General features: G+C 54.3%; 1 long non-coding RNA gene across 1 annotated transcript; it reads left to right on the top strand.

Annotated features, from left to right (window-relative positions):
- The first annotated feature begins 11,723 nt into the window (after nt 1–11,723).
- Nucleotides 11,724–14,326, top strand: LOC123599923. Its single transcript, XR_006713356.1, has 2 exons — nt 11,724–12,497; nt 13,094–14,326. It is a non-coding gene; the product is annotated as an uncharacterized LOC123599923 (long non-coding RNA).
- Nucleotides 14,327–17,336: the final 3,010 nt, after the last annotated feature.

Raw genomic sequence — 17,336 nt, 5'->3', positions numbered from 1 at the left:
TTGGGACAGAGAGAGACAGAGCATGAACGGGGGAGGGGCAGAGAGAGAGGGAGACACAGAATCGGAAACAGGCTCCAGGCTCTGAGCCATCAGCCCAGAGCCCGACGCGGGGCTCGAACTCACGGACCGCGAGATCGTGACCTGGCTGAAGTCGGACGCTTAACCGACTGCGCCACCCAGGCGCCCCTGAACACGTTCTTAATGGCACATTAGACCGCATTAGCATAGTTTCGAGGCTGGCCACGCTTTTTTGTTACGTGACCACACTGAGTCCTGGTAAAACTCGGGGTGACGGGCAATCCTGACTGACGCACTCCTAGCGGGAGCGTAAAGTTGGCAATTGAAGGTGATTTCTGAAAGTTCATAATTTTTGAGCAATTCACGTTACTTCTGGGAGTCCGCCCTGAGGAGATAGTAAACTCTCAGGCAAAATGTGTGTGCTGGGACGTCCGTCGTTGCGATTTCAAATAAAGGTTTTCAAAGCCTCAACGATGTGTTCTGTATCTTGGAAGGGGGTGCTGCACGGCCACGTGCATTTGCCCAAACGCGTGAAATGGCACAGGTGAGATCTGTGTGACTCATGCTTGTTACAGTGGTGTGGGTTAGCAGCTGTACGAGTATTTTCTCCTTATCCTAATCGTGAGCAAATGAGTAAGCCTCTCAGGGAGAATGAGAGCTCCGGCTCTCGCTGGTGGGAAAGGGAGTCACAAATGCAGACAGGAGGAGGATTAAAAAGTACCTTGTGGATTGGGATTGGAGAAATCAGTGGGCGTCCACTTCTGTGGGTATGTGTGCGCGCGTGTGTTAATAGAAACAAACATACATACATATAAGATATGTACATATGTATATATGCACATGCATAAACATACATATATCTCTACGTACTAATATCATATAGTTTTTATGAGTATATTTACATTCATTCCATTATCTATCTATCTATCTATCTATCTATCATCATCATCTGTCTGTAATCTCTCAGCTCTGTCCCTCACGGGGGCTTTGAGGTAATGACACCCCAATTTCAGTGATCACACCATCCCCAGCACCCAGATCTCGTTTCTAGCACTATTCTCCATCTAAAGGAACCAGGACTCCTTAGAGAAAAGCCTGATTTCGGGTCTGAGGCAGAGAAAGCACAAGGTGAACCGTTGCTCAGAGAGGGGTGGGTTGAGGAAAGGACCCCGGGGCCGGCTCGTGGGGGCTGCCGCTGGACCGATCTGGGGCAACCTGCACATCAGAATAACGGTAGGGATGGATTATCGTCCATTGAACGAAGCAAAACCAAAGAGTCCTTATTGATACAGTAAAAAAAAAAAAAAAAAAAAAAAAAAAAAAAACCGAGGAGAAGAGAAAGGTCTCTGACATCAGAATCCTCCTTGGGAAAGGATTCAGAAAGCCAGTGGTTGGTGTTGAAACTGGGGTTTGAAAATCTGGCAGCAAACAGGTAGTCATGGAACCAAAGTGTCTCCACACAAATTACTTATTAATTGTGGAAAGAAAAGGGAATTTGACAGTGGAGAGACCGGCTGGACACGTCTCACCCGGGAGGTCAAGGATTCCTCCCAACGTGGGACGTCACCAGCCTCCGGCCGCAGGGCGCCTGTGCATCGCTGACGTAAAGGGACTTGATCGTGAGAAGGCACCGACGCAGAGAGGCTTCCAGAAGTAACCAGCCTTCCCTCTCCAGAAACGTCAAGGTCAAGGAGAAGGAAGTGGAAGGAGCCGTGGAGTCTGAAGAAGGCTGAGAGGCTTGGTCCCGGGAAAGGCGGAGGGGGAGGGGCGGTGGCAAAGCAAATCGGGCAAAATGTAGGCATTGGTGAATCCGGTGAAAGTTCCTGACACCCTCTTTGTGACTTTTCCGCAGGGTTGAAATCACAACCACATCAAAGCCTTGGACGGACGAAGCTGGCCGAGTGCATTTCTCCATGTGTCAACCTCGGCACCAGACGAGTGTGCCCCAGGGACCGCTGGTATCAGAAGGACAGAAGCACGTGGGATGCAGCCAAACCAAATGCAGGGGGGATGTGGCTGCGGTGAGCCGAAGAAACCTGTCCAGATGCGCCCGGGTCCCTGCAGGCTGACGGCAGGTGTGGGTCCTGCCTCTGGCACATCAGAGCCATGGAGAAGGCTTTGTGGAGCAGGTGACCTTGAGAACTGTCAGAGACCAGGATGCCAGGAGGGGCTGGCCGAGTGCCAAGGGGCCGGCAGGCTCCTCGAGCGACTGAGCTGTCCTCCCGAGCCCACATTGTCCCTCCTACGTGGAAAAGGAAGCAGGAGAACTGCAGGTCTGTGGGCGCCCCTGGGCAGGCGGCAGCCGGCTGTGCTCTGTGCCATTTCCCTAGTTGTGTTAATGCACATTTGTGGGACATCCCCCTCCCCACGGGCCAGGGGGGCAACTGCAAATGCTCCTCCTTTTCTTGTTTTTTTTTTTCCTTTCTTTTAAGGACACCCTAGGTTACTGTCCTGGCAGAGATTCGAGAGGCTCCTGGGAGGACGGGAAAGAAAATTTCTGGAAGGGAGGTGGCAGATGGGCATAGGTGTGCGAGCAGTGGTGCTGTCCAGCCTGGATGCCATCACGGGTCGGTCGGGGCAGGGAAATACTGGGACAAAACTTAGATGACCTCGTTCATCAGAGAGAGAGCCCACGAAGCTGAAGGGGGACATTGATGTGAGCCCAAGTGGGGGGCGTTCGGCGAGGAAGGAAGCCTGGCTGCCCAGCCTGGACCCCCACCAGCACTGACATCTACCACGTCAGGGCCCATGGGAGCACCCACCCTGCTCAGGCATCCAGAGCACGGCACCACTCACCGGTGCTGTGACTGAGTCCTGAAAGCTCCCAAGCTTGTGGCTGCCACACATGATGTCACAGGGGCCCACGTCCCGTGGTCGTGTGGGGTCCCAGAGCCCCTCAGAGACCGCCCTCTCGCTGCAACGTCTTTTCTTCTGCATCAGTTACTCCCGAAAAGTCTTGGAAGGCCTGGGTCTTGCTGGCCCACCATGCAACCCTGGGGACAGAAGGCTCACCCGTCTCCTGGGCAGAGGGGGTCCCCTTGGACAGGACGCTCAGGCAGGGACCTGCAGAGTTGAGAGGCCTCCTGCTCATAACACTCCCGGCTGCAGCAAGCAAGCGCCCCGTGGGGGCAGAGAAATTCGGGACAGTTTGGTGAGCTGATCACTGGGGGGCTTGAACCCAAGCCGTGCTCCTCTCCTCCAGGCCATTTCTAGCCCCGTCCACCGGAAAACGCTCCCTCCCTATCCCCAGGGAATAGGAAAGCTAACAGTGGTGCCAGCTTCGGAGCCTCTGGCCTAAAGGAATTACCGCAGGGAGGATAAAGCATTCTCCCGGAGGGGACCCCGCAGAGCTGGGGTGTGTGGCTGGCCTTGCAGTGGGGCAGCCTTGCCAAGCAGGTGGGTCTCTGACCTCCCAGTGAATCAGCTGGGGGATGTGGGTCCGCAGGGTGGCCTGCCTGTCTCGAACCCCTCTCTGCCTGATGCCCCAGATGGCCCTGTCCCCTCATGCAAAGTGCTGCCAACTCATGAAGGCAAACCTGCCCAGAGAGGCAGGTGTCGGGATCCAGCTGGGGGCACCTCATCACCGCCACGTTAGCAGAACAGGGAGCAGAGACAGGACATCAGCAGACCCGCTGTTCCCCAGGGGACACCGCTGCCACAGCATAAAGAGCAGCCATCGGTGTGTGTGAGTGTTCTGGGGCCACCCTAACACACGACCGCAGATTGGAGGCTTAAAGTACAGAAATTTGTTCTTTCACAGTCTCGGGGCCAGAAGTCCAGAATCACGGTGTCAGGACCACACTCCCTCTGGAGGCTCTAGGGGAGAACTTCCTGCCTCTTCCAGCTTCTTCTGGGGGCCCCTGGCGTCCCTTGGCTTGAAGACACATCGTTCCAACCTCTGCTCTGTCTTCATATGAACTCTCCCTTGTGTCTCTGTCTCCTCTGTCTCTTATACGGCACTTTCCAGTGAATTTAGAAATTGGAATTCAGAATTTAGAAAATTGAGGGTGATCGCATATGAAGATACTTAATCACATTTGCAAAGACTCTTTTTCTTTCTTTTTTTTTTTTTTAATTTTTTTTCAACGTTTATTTATTTTTGGTACAGAGAGAGACAGAGCATGAACGGGGGAGGGGCAGAGAGAGAGGGAGACACAGAATCGGAAACAGGCTCCAGGCTCTGAGCCATCAGCCCAGAGCCCGACGCGGGGCTCGAACTCACGGACCGCGAGATCGTGACCTGGCTGAAGTCGGACGCTTAACTGACTGCGCCACCCAGGCGCCCCATCAAAGACTCTTTTTCTAAATAAGGTCACGGTAACAGGTTCTGGGGATTAGGACAGGAACATATTTTGGGAACCACCATTTAATGCATTAGAAAGTAGATGTGGTCCTTCAAGGGTGGAACTGGGGTGGTTGATGAAACTGAGGGGGCACTCAGGCAGCAGGTGGGGGCACTCCAAGAGCACGGAAGGAACACTAGGAAAGCAGGTGGGAGCACTCAGGGAGCAGAGAGGGAGCACTAGGAGAGCAGGTGGGAGCATTCAGGGAGCAGGGAGGGAGCATTCAGAGCAAGGAGGGAGCATTAGGAGAGCAGGGCTACCTGCCTATGCTTAACAATGGCCACAGAGCTGAGACACCTGAACATCTTACCTGGTGTCCACTCGCCCAAGGTGGGTGTCCTGCCTGTGTCCAGGCCAGGAAGGAAGGACTTTTTCATGCCCTTGGGATCTGCAAACAGGAAGGTTCTGGGAGTTTGATGGAGGGAGGAGATCTGGGCTGACCGGTCGGGCTCTTCCTGCTGGGATGGGCACAGATCTTGGGCAGGGGATCCACAGCCATCACACTCCATGGGGGAGACGAGGGAGGGAAGGGGAAAACGGTGAAAACTGCAGGGACCTTGACTGTTACTGGAACGTCTTCCATGTTGCACACATACCCAGGTTGCTCTTTCTAAAAGGCAGGGCGCGGACGAATGTCTGCTGGCTCTTTATACAAGATTGAGTTGTTTGTGAGGCAAACAGATTCTTGGGGATCAGGGATGGAGTTAAAGTCTATAAAAGCATGAGCCGTGGGGAAAAGCTGGCTGACTTCCAGTCGGATGTGTCTGTGTCTGCTCGGTTCCACCCGGGGTCTCATTTTCAGGATTTACTGTTGATTGTGACCGAGGTGCGGCAGAAGGGAGAGGATCATTTTCTTTGCAGCAGGAGGCTGGGGCTCGCAGCAACGACCCTGCGCGGCCTCCTCGCTTGGTGAGAACTGCGGTTGCTGAGTCAGACACCTCACTGGTTGGATTTCTGTCCTCTGAGACAGGCGCGCGTTTCCTGGGGATTTTGCTGGGTGACTGTCCCAAAACGGGGACCACGAGATAGGTTGCAGGCATCCAGTATCCACAGGCTGCACCCCTCTGCAGCCTGGTCCTTCCCCTCCTCCTTCTCCCCTGCCACCACTCCCCCACTCCCCCCCGGGATGTGCTCCTGGGGGTGTCTCTTCATCACCTTCTTCGAGGGCTGACACACACCGGAGATCGTCCTTCAGGACGTCCATCCGGCGGCCGGCTCTTTTGGGGTCATGTGGGGAGGGGGAGGATTCAGTAATTGATGCCAAGGGAGGAAGAACACAAGGGTGACCATCACTCTGAGCTGAGGAACAGCACGTTGGCAGCCTCTCTGGGGCTCTGCTTTCTTCTCTGTGGACTGGGGCTGTATGAACGATCTCTGGCCCTTTCAGCAGGAAGTGTCTGCATGGCTCTCGCTCAATGGCCACCTTGCCGAGCCCAGTAGAAGCAGCCTTCCGCAGTAGGCTGCATTATCAATTGCTTTTCTTAGATGTCACCGTTAGGCTGCCGTCTACCTGGGATGCCCTGTCACCTGCCCTCCGCCCAGTCCTGCCTACATGCTCTAAGAGGCCACCGCTTACGTGAAGCCTCCCTTGGTTGTGCAGCCTACAACTCTACCCTCAGCCGTCTGCAACAAGGACACCGTCTAGCCTGCAGCAGGCACTCTGCGAGTCTGGGCTGAATAAGCAAAGGGGTGGATGGGTGGGAGAACAAAGAGATGAATTCACTAAAGGGTTTTCACTCGCCCAAGCTTGATTTATTGAGCGCCTGTCATGTGCCACACAAAAATCCTGTCACATCAGGGATTAAAATCCTAAAATCCCTGCCCTCCTGGAACTTACATTTGGGGACAGAAGACATTCGATCAATAATCTAAGCAAGAAGGCAATGAAGGATGGGCCAGGGGATAAGCCCTTTTTAGAGTCTCGAGAAAAATAAAGCTGGTCCCCGGGAAGACTTAATACAGGAAACTTGTTTCTGCCTCTAGCGATTTGTTTGGCGGATTTAAAATGCTACTTGTTTGAAAGAGAGATGGTGGTTGTTAGAGGAATTTGGGGGGATTAGGGAATGGTTGGGGCAATCTGGGGCGACAGTCTGGAAGAGGTGGGCTTTTAGTCTGGACTCAAGAGAAGGAATGTTGTCCACTCAAGCTGAAAGTCCCTGCACGGACACACGGCTGGACACTGCCCGCTGCTCTGTAGCCCCCGAGCCCTGCGTCCATCTCATTAACCCCCCACGTGCCTTGCAAGGGAGAGAACACCCAGCAATGTGGCAGGACTGTGCCCAGCCCCCCGGGACAGTGGGCGTCCTCGGCGAGCTGCGCTGGGAGAGCGCCAGATTGTTCTGGAAGTTCTCTTCCTGACAGCTGCACGCAACAGACCTGTCGGAAGTCTTCTTAATCTTTTTCTCCAGGTCAGAACGTTCCCAAAGAGTAGTCGATTTTTTAAACCTTCTTTTTTTAATTACCCAGTCACAGACAATGGGGAGCTCTGGAATGTTCTGGCGACACTTACAGTCCCTTGATTAATTGGACGTTTTTAACCACCCCGAGTCTCTGCTGATCGGCAGATAGCGGAGCCTGAGAATTTAACAGGAGAGGAAAATGTAATAGGACTAATTTCATTCCTGGAGAGCAGGGGAGGCAGAAGTCAGTTTTTATTATAGCAGCTATTAAAGGGCCTGTTTTCTTAAGACCGAAGAGCACTGCACACTTTATATAAAAGTGAACTGAAGTCAGGTACACAGAGTTTATGGGCTGGGAGCCGATGGAGACGGGGTCCAGCGGGGCTTACTGTTCAGCTGTGCTGGGTCTCAAAGATGTTACATTTCTTGGTCTCCACTCGAGTTCATTGGAGCCCAGGAGTACAGAGCTCTGGGTTCTCGCTCTGGCCAGCCACCTGGCCCCGAGGGGCACTGTCACCTGAGAGGTGGCCCTGCCAGGAGCACTTTCGAGAAGGATTCCTTATACACCTACACAGACATGCTTATTTGTATACACTCATGCACACTCATGCACACACTCCAGGCACTTTCCTGGCACAAAATCAAGCACTGTGGACAAAAGTCCAACTCTCTATCCACATTGGTGCCTGAATGCAGAGGGTAGTCCTCCGAGGTCGCTCTCCCCACCTTATGACGAGTGTTCTTACTGCCCTGTACCCCATGGCACCCCCTCCCCCTCCATGTCCAGCTTTGCCTCTCCGCTCTTCACCCCTGATGGGGGCCCGGGGAGCAGAGGAGACTCTCACTGTTGGAAATCACGTGTTCTCTACGCTCCCCGCGGATGCACCACTCCTTTTCCTAGGGTCCCCAGAGCTGACGCCCAGTGCAGGTTCTCCTATAACCTGCAGACACCTTGGGAAGAGCATGAACTCAGAGTCTTGAAGCCTGGATTCAGGCCTGGGTTCAAGCCTCTTGCTAAACATGTAGGGTTGCATGAACAAATCAGGAGACTATAGATGCTGGAGAGGATGTGGAGAAACGGGAACCCTCTTGCACTGTTGGTGGGAATGCAAACTGGTGCAGCCGCTCTGGAAAACAGTGTGGAGGTTCCTCAAAAAACTATAGATAGATCTACCCTATGACCCAGCAATAGCACTGCTAGGAATTTATCCAAGGGATACAGGAGTACTGCCGCATAGGGGCACTTGTACCCCAATGTTTATAGCGGCACTTTCAACAATAGCCAAATTCTGGAAAGAGCCTAAATGTCCATCAACTGATGAATGGGTAAAGAAATTGTGGTTTAAATACACAATGGAATACTACGTGGCAATGAGAAAGAATGAAATCTGGCCTTTTGTAGCAACGTGGATGGAACTGGAGAGTGTGATGCTAAGTGAAATATGCCATACAGAGAAAGACAGACACCATATGTTTTCACTCTTATGTGGATCCTGAGAAACTTAACAGAAACCCATGGGGGAGGGGAAGGAAAAAAAAAGAGGTTAGAGTGGGAGAGAGCCAAAACATAAGAGACTGTTAAAAACTGAGAACAAACTGAGGGTTGATGGGGATGGGGGGTGAGAGGGAGGGGAGGGTGGGTGATGGGTATTGAGGAGGGCACCTGTTGGGATGAGCACTGGGTGTTGTATGGAAACCAATTTGACAATAAATTTCATATTAAAAAAAAAATTTAAAAAGGCATTGACTATTAAAAAAATCCTCCCTCAAAAAAAAAAAAAACACAAAACATGTAGGGTTGCTAGATAATAGACAGGAAGCCTAGTTAACCGGTAATTTCAGATAAATAACAGGTAATGTGCTAGTGTAAGTATATCCCATGCAGCATTTGGGACATACTTACACTAACAAAAATATTCATTTGTCTGAAATTCCAATTTAACTGGGCTTCCTGTGTTTTTATCTGTTAAATCTGCCAATCCTATCCCTATGAACCTTCAGCATGTTTCTCTTTTCTTTTTTTCCTTTCCTTTCCTTTCCTTTCCTTTCCTTTCCTTTCCTTTCCTTTCCTTTCCCTTCCCTTCCCTTCCCTTCCCTTCCCTTCCTTTCCCCTCCCTTCCCTTCCCTTCCCTTCCCTTCCTTTCCTTTCCTTTCCTTTCCTTTCCTTTCCTTTCCTTTCCTTTCCTGTTATTTTCTGTTATTTTTCTTTTTCATTTTAGAGAGAGAGAGTAAGCCAGTGTGAGTGGGGGAGGGACAGAGAGAAGGAGAGACAGAATCTTAAGCAGGCTCCTCACTCAGCGTGGAGACTGACTTGGGGCTCGATCCCATGACAGCCATGAGATCATGACCTGAGCTGAAATCAAGAGCCGGATGCTTAACTGACTGAGCTACCCAGGTGCCCCAGGGAATGTTTCTTAATATTTCTGTTCCCTCATCTTTTCAAGGGGGTTGATAACAGAGCTGACCTCATGGGGGTTAGTGTGGGGAGTCAACGGTACAATCTTCGCACAAAACAAACTCAGTGGGGCACCTTGGTTCAATCAGTTAAGCATCCAACTCTTGATTGATTGCGGCTCAGTTCATGATCTCATGGTCTTGAGTTCAAGCCCTGCATCAGGCTCTGCACTGACAGTGTGGAGCCTGCTTGGGATCCTCTCTCCCTCTCTCTCTGCCTCTCCCCAGCTTATGTGCACTCTCTCTCTCTCAAAACAAATAAACATTAAAAAAAAACTCAGCATATGTGTAGTCTGGTGGGTCACTCATTCATTCGGTCAACAGCCCTGATCCCAGCTGGCGGTAGGGAAGAAACATCCCGAGCATCACAGACAGACTCTGCCTTTTGGCCTTTTGTTGCAACATAGAGTCCAAGAAGGGGCCCCTGCAGACAGTGGAAGGGCCATCTGCTCCCCCACGATGGTTTCTTGTTTGTTGGTGTGAGAGAACTGCATTTGGAGGTGCGTTGTCGTGGGAACACTCAGCATCAGGTCCCTGTAGATTGTATCAGCACCCTGGGGCTGATGAGCCAACCCCTTACAGCACAGGACACCTCATCGGAGTGTTCTGCTGAACCCTGGCTGCTGCTGAGACTGTCTGTCCCCAGGAATGGTGGCAGGACTCACGGCTGCCCCGGCTGAGCCCTCCTGGCTAGGGAAGGAGACAGAGGGAAGGCTCCTCTGGGGAAACAGGGCTGCTTGCCTTCCTTCTAGCAGTGAGCAGCTTGACCAAGCCCTGGGCAGCCCTGCCTGTCCTCCTGCTCATCCCATGAATGGGAGCCAGGTTTTAGCTCAGATTCTGGTGTGGGCGGACTGACAGACACATGGCATTTTGGAGGAGGGACTCTGGTTCTGGAGAAATGGCAGACCAAGGCTGTCCGGCCCCCATCTGGGCTTACAGTTGTTGACCGAATGAGTGACCCATCAGACCTCGCGTGAGGAGGGCTTGCAATGTGTACTTACAGTTCACCCGGGGCGTGTGGGTGCCTGGTCAGCTGCCTGCGGGCCAAGAGGGCGGTTTCTGAGTTCATGTACGCAGGGATCCGAGCGAGGGCAGAAGCCAGTGCGGGAGCCAGAGAGAGCTGGGCTGATCTCTGTGGATTTGGTTCTGCCTCCCGGGGCCCCTGGCTCCCTGGGAACCTGGAGGCTCTGACTTCCCTTCCTTGGAGAAGACCAACATGTAGAGGGCTTCATCCAATATCAGGGTTGCATGGACCCCCACGCCCACCCAGGGATCATGGGCCGCTTGGCAGTAATTGAGTGGAGGAAGCCACATCCAGGCAATGTGCCCAGAGTGCAGAAGCAGGGTTGAAACGGTGGAGTGCAATAATAAACAGTGCAAATTGTGGAGGTAGGGCAGAGGTGGACGGGGTGCGGCTTGCTCTCAGGGGACCAGGACCTCAGGCGGTGAGGGTGGGTTAGGAGACCTCACAAGGGCAAGGTGGACAAGTGGAGATGCCCAGGGAGGTGGTGTGGCCTGGGTGTGGGTGGGGGTGGGCTCTTGCCCAGGGCTGGACCAGGCTGTGGGCTGGGTGACCTGGTTTGGTGACTTCCCAGGCAGATGACAGTGACATCATCATGTAGCTGGGAGGGCTGAGGCGTCCACAGTTCATGCCCGCACATCAGTTTGCAAAGATGCCCGTGGGTGGGGGGTTGGGGCTAGACCAGGCTCAGTTTTTCCCGACAGCCACTTTTTGTTCTGTTTTCAAAATATTTTCCTCTCCTCCAGACTCTTTTTTTTTTTTTTTTTTTTTTCAACGTTTATTTATTTTTGGGACAGAGAGAGACAGAGCATGAACGGGGGAGGGGCAGAGAGAGAGGGAGACACAGAATCGGAAGCAGGCTCCAGGCTCTGAGCCATCAGCCCAGAGCCCGACGCGGGGCTCGAACTCACGGACCGCGAGATTGTGACCTGGCTGAAGTCGGACGCTTAACCGACTGCGCCACCCAGGCGCCCCATCCTCCAGACTCTTTAATGAGCTCCCGGGGAGCACTGGCCATTGTGTGGAATCCCAGCCACTCTGGGAGTCCCCCTCTGCCGCTCCAAAGGGATCACAAAAGGGGCTGCGGCCGGTTTGGATGGGCTCGTATTTGACATGTTGCTGTGTTAATGCCGAGAAGCTCTCCTGGGGGGTCCCCGTGGCGCTCACTCAGGAGCCGCGTTGCTGACGGGGACACTGGGGTGTCAGGATCTGCCGTGGAAAACGTGGAAAACGTAATCCCCGAGTTGCATACTGAATTGCAAAATCAGAATGAAAAGTCCCCCTGTAATTGTCTGATGGGAAATGCATTGTGTCAATATCACCTCGGCGATTCTCCTTCCTATTTGTATTACAAATGATGGGCTGACAATAGCCGCGGCCCGCGCAGGCAATGTGGGTCTGGGGGCTGCAGGCGTGTGGGGGGCAGAGGCAAGTGCAGGAGGACTTCTCAGGTGACCCGAGCCTTGTCTCCCTTGGCACAGAACAGCCAGTGACGGCAGCTTTGCAAAAGGGTCACGGCACTGAATTATCACTGAATTATCACAGCATTATCTTCGCGCCTGCTTTCTTTGTGTTGGGTAAACAATGTTCCAGTGTGAGGACAGCCTGTGACCTTGAGCGTGTCAGCAAGATCTCTGCTCGCTGCTGCCTACGTGAGTCTGCACGGTGCTTTGGAGGACGGGTGGGGGTGGGTGGGTGGAGGGGCAAGGACTGGTGCCCCAACACCCCGCGATAACATCTCAACATTGTTGAGAACGCGCCCCAGGCCCGGAAAACCCCCGGTGATGTTTGCTCACGCGGACCCGAAACTCTGCCCAGTATTCCAAACAGCGTTCGCTGGACCCCCCTTGAACTATGACCTCCGACTGGGCACCAAGTTCAGAATGAGGATGCCTTTGCTGCTTCAGAGCCATGCTCGGCAGGAGAGGGGCCCCACTCACTAACCCCTACCCTGAGAGTCGGGACCTCGCCCCCGGTACCCGCATCCTGTGTGCAGCACAATTGGTTTGCATGCCAGTGGCACTTGGCAGAACCTTCTGGAACTTGGTTCTAAAACCCGGTGCTTCTGTCTTGGGTGCCTCTTGCCTCCTGCCTCTTTCTCTCTCTTGGAGCCCAGCAGCCACGTGAAGAGGCCCCACATGGAGGAGCGAGACCCTGGAGGACAAGAGGTCACCCGGAGCAGAACTGAAGCCCCAACTAGGGCTTCCGACCATGGAGCCTGGCAGGGACCGCAGGAGGGAGCCCCGAACCAGAACTGCCCAGGTAAGTTCCTCCAGGCTTCCTCAGATTTGGGAAAAGCATGAGCTAATGAATGCTTGTTCTGAGCGAAGTTTTGGGGCGAGTTTTGCACAGCGACAGGTTAACTGATATCAGTCAGCATGTACGTGCTGGGAGCTGAGGTCAAGAGATGGAATGTTCTGGAGGTGGAAGGGGAGATTCGTGGGGGAGGGGGCTCTGAGACAGCTGGAGCTGGGGCAGAAGGTGAAACGCGGCTCGTGTGAACAGGAAGGAACTGGTGCCATGACAGGAAATGGAAGCTTCCAGAGCAGGCGTGGCAGGGGGAGGAGCCGGCACATCTAGAGATTTTGGATCAGAGCTGGTTGCAGGCATGTTGGGACTGGGTTAGCTGGTCCCTTTTCTCCGTCTTGACCTGCGCGGCCGTCTGCCGTCCCAGGGAGGGGTGGAGGCGTGGGCGAGGCCTGGAGCTGGCCCCCTCCTGTCACCAATGCCGGCTCTGACCCGGTGGGCCCAGAGCCGGGTTCTCCCTTGGCACAGAACAGCCAGTGACGCACAGAGCCTGCGACAGAAAGGACTGTGAAACGTCAGACAGGCTTCTCACCGGCCTGTCTCATATGCAGCCTCGGCTTTCCACCTCCTCCCAGCCACCCCACTGTCCACCCTGCGGACACGCCCACGGTGTGCTTTCCTGTCCCAGCTTCCTGCGTGGGGCTCACAGCTGGCCCTCTCTAGAAAGTTCTCTACCTCACTGGCACCTCCTCTCCTTCCCCGGCTGGCTTTTCCTCCTTCCTTCCCAGGCTCGTCTCTGTATTTGCATTCAGATAATTTAGACACCATCAGGTGAAGGGGACCAAGGCGGGATGCTTATTTTGTGGGAACATTTCAGAGGGAGTTCACCTAAAGGCCGAGGAGTTGGACTACGGCAATTTCATTTGGCTCCCGACCAGGAGGTGACAGGAGGCCAGCTCCTGTCTTTACAGCCCGGCGTGACCAGCCACGGGGACTCAGTTCTGCACGAATCCCTGAGCCTACCACGAGGCAGGTGCCCGTTCAGGGAGGTCGCCCCCAGCATCCGCCGAGGTAGTCACCGTCTGGCCTGATGTCAGCTGCTCCCCAGAATCGCACGCGGTTCCCATGCGCCCCTCGTGGCTCCTGCCTTCCTCCTCTCTGGTTCAAGATCGTTTCCCCCTTTCTCAAACTAGCGCCTCAAGCCACGGACTGAACGTATCAGTATGAGTCAGGTCTTCCCGTGATCAGAGGCCGTCCTGCTCGAGAAGCTGAACTTGCGGACTTGACCACCTATTTGGCTGCCAGGGTCCCTGCTGCATTCCCGGGGATCTCGCTGCTTCTGGAGGCAGCCCTTTCCTACCCCCATCCCCTTTCCAGGCCAGCCCACCTGCTCCCTGCCTCCCCGCCTCCCTCCACTCCTCCCCCGCCCGACTCTGTGTCAATGACAGCTTTGCTCTCTCTCTTTTGCTTTCTCTCTTGCCCTCTCTCCCTCTGCTTTTTTTGTCTGTCCGTCTGTCTCTTTTCCTTCCTCTGTCTCTCTGTTTCTCTCTCTCTCTCCCTCCCTCCTCCTCCTCCTCCGTCTCAGTTAACGAGAGTGATGGGTCTGGCAGACGGAGGCTGATGCTCCCCACGTCGGCCCTCGGGCGCAGAGCAGGGGGGCCGCCCCGTCTCTCCCGGGCCCACCAGGCAGCACACTCCTCCACCCTGTGGACAAGTGCTAAACACGTCTGGTTGTTTCGGAGTCTGTACGGCATTCTATTATGACACACTGGGAACCTGGTTACTTATAAAGCAATTTGCTCCTACAGGCTGGTTTGAGATTAAAATGGTAATTATCTTGCAAATGACTGTAACTGTCTTTCATAAATGTGGCAATGTTTGAGATGTGACTGACTGCGGCCGGCAGCATAATGGGCTTAATAAACGATATCTTCAGTGTATTGTCAGGGAACAGAGCCTATTAGTTTGGGACGGGACAATACTGCAATTTCGAGTGAGAGAGACGCCGTTGTCTCTCCAGCCCCACTGCTTTCAATCACATGTGCCCATCATTTTTTTCTTAATAGGACATTTTTCCTTGGGATAATTTGCAAATTGTTAATCTGTTTTTATTCTCTTCCATTCCCCGCCCCCCCCCCCCCCCCGAAAAGTTTTTCTTTTCCTGCTATCTCTGTGAGGAGCCCAGCAGCCCAGCAGGAATGCGGGGAAACAGCCCCGCTTGTCGGGAAGGGGAGGGGGTGTGCGGGGGCTGGGATGGCCACCCGTTCCGGTGTGTTCCAGTGTGGGCGGGGCCACGCCATCAAGCAGTTCTCAGACACCAGCTGGGGCTCCTACAGCTCAACTCAACCCGGGCACCGTGTCCCTGGAGACAGTGGCAGACCCCACACAGGGACCCGTCCCTGGGCCAGGCTGTTGCTCGCCTGAGCTTCTGGCCCACTGGCCACAAATCAGAAGCCCCACGCCGTCCTCCTTTGCTAGAACAACTCGAAAGACTCAGAAAACCGGTTTACTTGCTAGATTGCTGGTTTACGACAGAGGCTATTACAGGATAGGAACGAACAGACCCACGAAGGGACACTGGGGGCAAAGTCCTGAACAAAGAGGATTGTGTCCGTGTGGACTGTGGGTCCCTGCTTGGTGGCACATGGCAGTGTTCTGTCTCCCCAACCCGGAAGCTCTCGGAACCCCCTCCTTCCGGGTTTGTATGGAGGCCTCGTGACGTCCGCACCATCCATGGTGTTGGGAAGGTGGGCACAGCTGTGGGGGAGGCGGAAGAGACGTGGACAAGGGTGTGGTCTGAAACGTCCACTCAGACTCTCCATCCCGAGGCCGTGGAGGGGGCAGCGCAGAGCACCCAGCTTCCTTCAAAGCGCCCGGCCCTGTTCATTTTGCAAAGCAGAAGCCTACTCTGGTCCAGAAGCTGAGGGCCTCGCCCTTTGCGGGGGGACCCCGGGCAGCTCGGAGCCGTATTTGGGATTCTCCTGGGCCCAGTGTCGTGTGGCCTCGACCGTTCCCGGGCGCGTGGATTCGTGCCTGGCGTGCTTCAAGTGCCGAATTCCAGAGGGCGTCTCCACCTTTGGTGGAAGCAGTTAGGTGTGTCGAAGCCTTTGTGTCTCTTGAATCCTTTGTGGCCCCAAATCAAACAGAAGCTTTTTTACATCCACGCTTGAAACATTCTTGTTCCCGTCTCCTTTCACCTGCAGGATTTCTCCCCCGTGTGATGATCACAAATCACTTCTGAATGGCGCTTTGCCATCCGGCACTCGGGCATTCATTAAAAAGGCAGACGCACACATACCCACTCACCTACAGCCGATTTTAAACGCCAGACGTGTGTCCGTGGATATTTATATATACGCGCACCGTATTCCCTGCCACGGACTCTGTCTCCCGCTTCCATTAATGAAATTATCCTTACAGAATTGTCGTCACTAAACAGTTGCCTCCCCACCACCCTGTGACTCATTGCGATTTTGCCATTTTCCATCACAATGGCTGTGCGCAATTACTCAAGCTTCGTAATTCAATGCCCAGCTTCCTGCCTACGGAGAGTGCTGGAATAAAATACATTTTTTTTTCTAGCCGGGAGAATGTTAATGGATGTCAGTAGGTTGAGCGTGCACGGGAGAGCCAGGGCCCGGGAGAGGCGGCCGTGTGGATCTCTATCTGTCCCTGCAGCACCAGCAGTAAAAGCCTTCTCAACTTTTCTGTTGCTTGAACAGCAATTACTAAAGCATTCTACTTGGGAGAAATGCATTAATTAGATGCTTTCTAGAGATTTCTCAGGTTTACCAACCCGATGTCTGTATACGCCCCTCAGAGGAAGCGTGGAGATGCTGAGGGAGAGCGCGTTTCTGGTGCGGCCTGGACGCCAGCTTCCTCTGGGTCTGCAGCCTGGCCTCAGGGCTTGTCCTGCTCCTGGGCTGCCTGCCGTCCTCCCTTGCGAGGGGCTGTGTGGCCCCTGGGCCCTGGAGCCGAACTGTGGCCAGAGTGACGGCTGCCGGTTACCCCGTAATGCGCCCAAGGTGCCTCTCTGAACACCCGGGACAGGCCACAGGGAGAAAGATGTGACCCCTCCTCTGAACATTACCCGTGGTGCCAGCTGGCCCTAGCTGGCCCTGCGGCACACGACCTTGGGCAGATGTCCTAACCTTTCTGTCAGCGTTCTCACTGGCAGCTCTCACGGCCACCCTAGGGAGGTTAACAGAGCTAACGCACATACGCTACTTACAGAGATGATGCCCAGCGCCTGGTGAAAGGTCCCTAAGTGCCAGCCGCTGTGACTGTGCCTTCCCTACTGCAGCGTCAGCTGCCGTCCACTGCCACATCCCTGGGCTCACGGGGAGCCCTGCGTTAACCAGGCCGGGAGCTGAGATTCGTTGATGAACTGAATATAGTTATTACTGTCATGGTTGTAGTCATCATACTGTTGCCCGGGTCCAATGGTGGAGTTGGAGAAGGGGGGATTGCAGGGCAGATAGAGGTGGGGGCGGGACGAGGAGAGTGGACACTGCAGGCGGCCGGGGGGGTCCGCACTCGGTGGCACTCAGGCTACCAGCAACGTCACGTTGCACTCAGCCGTGTTAGCAGCGCTCTGTGTCCACTTGGCACAATTTTAGTGCTGCCCATGGTTAAACTCATTCGTATTTCCTGATCTTTGGCCCATGTGGGAAGCTGGTTTCACATGGAGGGATTAATGGCCAAGGGCTCGGGACCTCCAGTGACACCTGGTCATCCTGTCCAGACTGTCGTCTCTGAGCAGGACTCTGTCCAACCCTCTTGGAGAAGAGATTCACAGCCTCCGGCCGTGGCTGCCCCGCCCAGCCCTCCAGCTGGGGAACCCCTGCTTCATGC

This window comes from Leopardus geoffroyi, chromosome C1 (assembly GCF_018350155.1).
Source record: "Leopardus geoffroyi isolate Oge1 chromosome C1, O.geoffroyi_Oge1_pat1.0, whole genome shotgun sequence".
NCBI lineage: Eukaryota > Metazoa > Chordata > Mammalia > Carnivora > Felidae > Leopardus > Leopardus geoffroyi.
The sequence above is the reverse complement of the archived record's forward strand: the minus strand, read 5'-3'. Positions and strand labels throughout refer to the sequence as shown.